Source organism: Saccopteryx bilineata, chromosome 3 (genome assembly GCF_036850765.1).
Source record: "Saccopteryx bilineata isolate mSacBil1 chromosome 3, mSacBil1_pri_phased_curated, whole genome shotgun sequence".
NCBI classification, from domain to species: domain Eukaryota; kingdom Metazoa; phylum Chordata; class Mammalia; order Chiroptera; family Emballonuridae; genus Saccopteryx; species Saccopteryx bilineata.
In genome coordinates, this window is record NC_089492.1 from 263,256,064 (window position 1) to 263,262,735 (window position 6,672).

A 6,672-nucleotide genomic window follows, 5' to 3' on the forward strand; every position below is an offset into this window, starting at 1 on the left:
ACAACCTTCGAGTACAAATGAGGCCCCTTACCGTGTAGATATGGCTCTCCTGTGCCCAACAGCCCATGCCTGCAGAACGGCGGGAGCTCAGTCCCTGTCATTTCTGACCCCCCAGCAGCCTCCACAGGTATTAGGAATGTCACTCTGCATTCCCATGAAGTCCTCTAGAATTCTCTAACCACAACACTATGCAGCCACTACTTTTGTCCCCACCAGCACAGTGTGTGGCTCTGGCTGTGTCACCCCCACCCGCAGCCTGGCCGGACCACCACAGTCCCCAGCCTCAGCTGCAGGGGGCTGCTTTCTCCCTTTCCCCTGCAGAGCACCACTGCTGCCCCCAGGACTGTACCTGTCACTCTGCTGCAAAGTATGTGGGAATTTTGTTTCCTTTGTCATATTTTGTGTTTTGATAGGGGCTCTGGAATAGGGGTGCTTGGGCCTCAAGGTGCTAAACTCTGGGTTCTATCCTTCTGCCTTTCTCTCTCCTCTGGTGGGTTGGGCGGGGCAGACTGGAACAGCAGCCATGTGGGAACACCATGCCTCCCTGGTCCTCAGGCCCTTGCCCAGCTACTTGTCCCAGGGTGGAGTCTCCCAGAACCCCACGGGCCCTGCTTGGAACTTGATTTCTGCAGCTGCAAACTCCTGGGCATGTCTGTGTACAGCCTGCATGTAGCTATGTCCCAAGTGCTCGCATTCTTTGAGTTCTTTTTCCAAAAGTCTCCTTAGCTGCTATGAGCAGAAAAACAATGGAATGTCCTGTTATTGTTGAGGGAATGCATATGTAGGTCCCCACCCTGGCTTCTCAGGGATGCTAATTAAACAGTCCATGTGAGAACCTGGGGGTCAAGGGATTAAATGGGTTCTTGGACCCAGTTCCAGGGTGTGTGTGTGTGTCAGAGAATTCAGCTCAATTCTGGCAGGAGAAAGAATCAGATTCCACAGCTAAAGGACTCAATCCCACAAGACCACCCTCTACTTCAGATACCAGTCTGCAGCCCAGTTTGTTACCTGGGCTTCTGACTGACCTGCTACGGATTGGAGGTTCCAAAAACTCCCTCCAAACCAGGATTCCAAAAGAAAGTCCAAGTTGTTACCTATAGGTCTGACTAACTGGCTTTAAATCAGAGGTTCCCATGACCCCTCCTTGGGTTCCACTGATTTGCTGGAGCTGCTCACAGAACTCAGGAAAACCTGTCTACTCACTAGATTACCTATTTATCACAAAGGGTATTACGGGATACAAATCAACAGCCAAATGAAGAGACATGAAGGGTGTGGTCCTTGACAAGGGAGCTTCTGTCCTGGAGCTTGGGGCCTGGCATTGGTGGCACGTACCACATTCTGGTTCCCCAGCGTGAAAGGTCTCCCAAAAGGGCTGACAAGCTGTCCTTTTTGATTTTTTTATGAAGGCTTCATTACACAGTCATGACTGGCTAAGTCATAGGCCATTTGTGACTGAGTCAACCTCCAGGCCTCCCTCCGTTCTGCAGAAGTCAGGCGGTGAAATAGAAAGTTCCAATCACCTGCCATCCTTAGGTGCTTTCCAAAAGTCACCTCGTTAACATAACACAAGACACCCTAGGAAATTCCAGAGTTTTAGGAGCTATGAGTCAGAAGCTGAACGGAGACCAAACATACACTTCTTAGGAATCACAGTAAGAAAGGGTGGATGAAGGGGCTGTTCCTACTTTTAAACAACACCTGTAAGTCAGGCTCTGTTGACAATCTTCTGGCATTTACTATCAGTGTAAAGTTGAGTCAATTGTATAACCTTGCTCAGCCTTGGTTTCTTCTCCAGTAAAACAAATGGGGGGGAAAAAAAAGTGTGGCGTCTGTCGTCTCTGTGCATGGCCTGTGATACCTTGCTTGCGACCTAGGCTTCTGGCAGGGGGAAAATGGACACTGTAGGAACAGAGGTTTCCTGGTGAATCCTAAGCCTTGCTTTCAAGGGCTGGCTTTAGGGCAGAATTAGGAATGTAGAGCCAGAAAGAGAGAAGATGACATTGGGGCAAGAGGCCAAAGAGGGGCAAGGGAGGACAGCACCGAATTGTCCCAGGGTTCTGTCTTCCAGTAGCAGAGTTCCAACCAGGAGGAGGTGGAAGCAGAAACGGAAGGCGTGGTTTCTCCAGGAGAGGGTGGGAGTGCAGGAAGTCCCAGGCTGTTCCTTGGCACCTCCAATTCTGTCCTTCTGGTGGCCACTGTGTCTCTCAAGACAACCGGGGAAGGGCTCTGCGCACCCACCTCCCGCTCCTCCCACTGTGTGGGCCTCCGCCTACCCCCCCCCCACGCGAGCAGAAGGAACTGCGTTCTTGGCAACGAGCGGGGAAAGCAGTGCAGTTTATTTTGGGGAGTTTGGTCTAACTCTGATCATTGATCAAAAACAATTTTTCCTAATTTAGTCAGATGGTTTCCTTAAGAACATTCGCGTTTCTACAAATGAATATATTTGCATAATCTATTCCATTGTGACATTCCCGCCTCCCCACACCTGCCCCATCCTGCCCTATCCGCGCCCACCCCTCTCCGCCTCCAGGAAGCCACACAGCTTCGGGCTAATTTGATCAAGATGAGTAAAAGCAAAACCATCTGGTTTCCTTCGACAGCTGATTCCAGCGTCGCTGTTGTAAAAGACCTGTCTTCCAGGTGGGCGGCGAGGTGAGGGGGTGTCTCTCCTCGCGGGGATGAAAGGGCTCGGCTGCTACAGAATGCTTCCGCGCCGGCATTGGGCTTCCCATGCATCACATCAAAGGCCTCCCTGCCAGAGCCTGGCCCCTTCCAGCCGCGGGAAAATGGGCTCATTAGAGTCAGGGAGAGTACATTGTTTACATTAGGCGGTGCTGATTTACAAGCCTAGAGCTGCCGTTTCCCCCTCACCTTGAGCCCAGGCTCGGAAGAGCCAGCCCTCCACTTGCCCAGAATGGCCGCTTTGAAGACGGGAAGCCTGCTGAAAAGGAGTGCGGTGAGTGCCCCGCTCCCTCTCGGCCCTCCTTCCAACACTAATTAGGTTGTTACCAATTGAGCAATATCTGGGTCTTGGGTAGAGACTAGCAGGGAGACTGTCGGCAAAGGCCTCTGCATAATTGTGTTGATTAAGAGGTACAAGGCTGGAAATGTTGTCTTCCTTCAAGATCAAGTCCCTGCTACTGTGGAAGCCTTGGTTTTCTGGGCCAATTTGTTTTTGTTGGCCTAATTGCTCAGAAAGGGCTTTTTTTTCTTTCTTTTTTTCCCCCCACAGAAGTTGCAGCCTGGATGATGGGGTGTACTTCTGCAGCCCTACCTACAGGACTCCCAGATGGGCAGTGGGAGGGCTATAGGTCTGGTTTTCAGAGGTCAGAGTGAACATTAAAAAGTTACACCAGGGCAAGTGGCAGTAGGGGGAAGATACAGTTTGGCTACTTCCAAATCAAGGTGGTCTCACTATCAACACTGACTTTCATCTATTTATTGTTAACTGTGGGCCATTATTGTGATGAGAAAGTACTTGGTGTGTGTTATACTTAATCTTGACATCAACCTTGAGACACCAGGATTATCCCCTCCCCCTTTTAAAAAATATTTTATTGATTTTGAGAGAGAGAGAGAGAGCGAGGGAAAGAGACAGGAACATCAATCTGTTTCTGTATGTGCCCTGACCAGGGATCAAACTGCCAACCTCTGTGCTTTGGGAGGATGCTCTAACCAACTGAGCTATCCGGTCAGGGCTATTCCCCCTGCCCCCCCCTTTTGTGTGTGTGTGTGTGTGTGTGTGTGTGTGTGTGTGTGTGTGTGTGTATGTTTGAAGAGATAGGTTCAAAGAGGTAACACTCAAGGTCACACAGCTTGTAGCTGGTGGAGTTGGAATTGGAGCCCCAGTCTGCTGGCTCCAAAGCACAGGCTCTCGAATCCTGCTCTCTGTGTTGTTCCTTGGCCCCAGCAGCCCCATCTCTGCTGCTCTTGGCCTTTCCTTGCTAATAGCTCTCTAATCCTACTGCTTTCCTTTCCACTCCCTGGCTGTCTGAAGGGCTTTTCTAGCCCAGGGCCTTGACACATGCCATCCTTCGGCCTGCCAGCCTGGATTCCTCCCCATCCAGTAGGTTCCACCGAGTGTCACCTCCCTGAGGAAGTCTGATCAAAGTTCCCTGGTTGTGACTTCTCAGAACATCCTCTTTTCCTTGGAGCTATTAATCACATATCTATAGTAATTTGTGTCAAGTTAGTTTCCCCTGCAAGCTATGAAGTCCCAGAAGGTAAGGAAAGGGGGTTTTAGTCACAACTCTATACCCAGTGCTTGGGACAGGAGGTCCCACACATATTTGCTACTTTGTTACTGAACTAAAGGGGTTTGTTTAACTGTACGCATCAAAGCTCAGTCAAACTAGAATGGGAGTTTGCAGCAGAGAAAGTAAAGGTTTACTGAGGAAATGGCACCAAGCACAGAGTAACAGGTGAGCTTGTGATCAAAGGCCTGGCTCCCGATGGCTTCCCAGGCATGGGTTATACAGGGGCAAAATCAGTAACCATGATGACTAGGGAAGCTAGGGTCCTGGTTAGGGTCACAGTTTCTAGTGATTGGTTGGTGCTAGGGTAGGGGTGGTTGATCAGTGCATGTGGTCCTGATGTCATCCATGGCATTCTCCCATGGCCACTTTCCTGGGTCTGGATCTGAAACACAACTGAGGCCTAGATGTTATCTTTCTCTGTGGTTAATAGACCTGAGGCTTCGTCCCTAAGTTTATGTGCAGTAGGACTTCTCTGTCCTGAAGGCTTAATGATTAAGGGGGTGGATGTGTGTGTGTGTGTGTGTGTGTGTGTGGGGCAGGTGAATCAGGGTGCGCCTTAGGCTGGATGAGGCCAGTTTGAATCAAAAGGAAAAGAGAAGAAAAGTTCACACTTACAAAACTGAGGTTTCTCTGCATTATACCTTCGTCTCTGGTCACTGGTGCTGTCCTTGCTGGTTCTGGGAGCCTCTCTGTGGCCTTAGCATCTTAATTCTTTGTTTACAACTGGGGACCTAAAGGGGGGTCCTATGCTGACAGGGGATCAGGCACCAGCTTTGCACCCCCAGGCCTGTCTGTCTCTGATGGGAGGGACAGCCCTTGAATTGTTTGGACAGCTTGCATTTCCTCCGGACTCTCTGACTTGGGGGCCTGGGACCAAGGTCTGGGATTGGACACACCTTTAGGCTCTTACCCATCTCCTTTGGCTGACACACACAGCCTGTGTGACTTGGAGACAGAGATGCCTTGGCTGGGTGAGAGCAAAATTGTGTGTTGACATTTTGTACCACGAAGGTCTCTGCTGGGCTCAGGCAGGAGACACTAATGTTATTAAGTCAGTTTTTAAACCGGACAACATCCTTGACATTTTGGCCCAGATGCCTGAGCATGAAAAGCTTCTCGCCTCCTGTTGTGCATCTCCAAACAGTAACTCTGTAGCAATATGACTTGACTTAAATAAAACCCCGGGGCAGTTGCTCATAATTCTAATAACCATCCAGAATTAGATCACTTCACATTCACCTTATTTCTTCCCTCATTCATCTTCTAGTCAGGTCATTAGGAACTCCCCGATTCTTCCCCCAGCCTCAGCATTCTATTATTTATATTTCATACACATTTCTCTATTGAATCCCTGGAAAAGGGTGGAATGGACCCAGAGGATGGGTTTTCTTCCTAATGACAGCTTGGGAAACGATCTTTCCTTCATCCACTGGTTCTTAGGATTTTAAAACTTCCGACTAAAGATAACGCCAAAGGGCTTCTCCCTGGGATCCCAGTGAGCCTGGGACAGGTCAGGGGGATGAGCCAGAGGCTACAGCTTGCCATGAGGGTGGGGAGGCAGAGTGTTACTCAACTCCTTCTGTGGCCCTAGGCAGTGCTCTCGAGAGTCACCATGTTGATGTGGCCATATTGTTTAAAGACATTTTTTTTTTCTTTTGTATTTTTCTGAAGCTGGAAAGGGAGAGAGACAGTCAAACAGACTCCTGCATGCACCCGACTGGGATCCACCCGGCACGCCCACCAGGGGCTACGCTCTGCCCACCAGGGGGCTATGATCTGCCCCTCCGGGGGCATCGCTCTGTTGCGACCAGAGTCACTCTAGCGCCTGGGGCAGAGGCCAAGGAGCCATCCCCAGTGCCCTGGCCATCTTTGCTCCAGTGGAGCCTTGGCTGCGGGAGGGGAAGAGAGGGACAGAGAGGAAGGAGAGGGGGAGGGGTGGAGAAGCAGATGGGCGCTTCTCCTGTGTGCCCTGGCTGGGAATTGAACCCGGGACCTCTGCACGCCAGGCCAACGCTCTACCACTGAGCCAGCCGGCCAGGGCCTGTAAAGACATTTTAATGTGCCCTTTTGACAGTTTGGAATACCACCATTTAGTTATAACATTTATCTTTATTGCTTATTTATTTTTCCTGATGATGAAAGAAATAATATGCTCATTGAAAAGAAATTCAAACCTTACAGAAATATATAATGTAGAATTGAACATTGCTTATAATCTCACCACTTGTAGCAATGACAGCTTTGTGAGTAATACTCTAGTTCAGGCGTCCCCAAACTACGGCCCATGGGCCGCATGCGGCCCCCTGAGGCCATTTATTCGCCCCCGCCCCTCCCCCACTTCGGAAGGGGCACCTCTTTCATTGGTGGTCAGTGAGAGGAGCACTGTATGTGGCGGCCCTCCAACGGTCTGAGG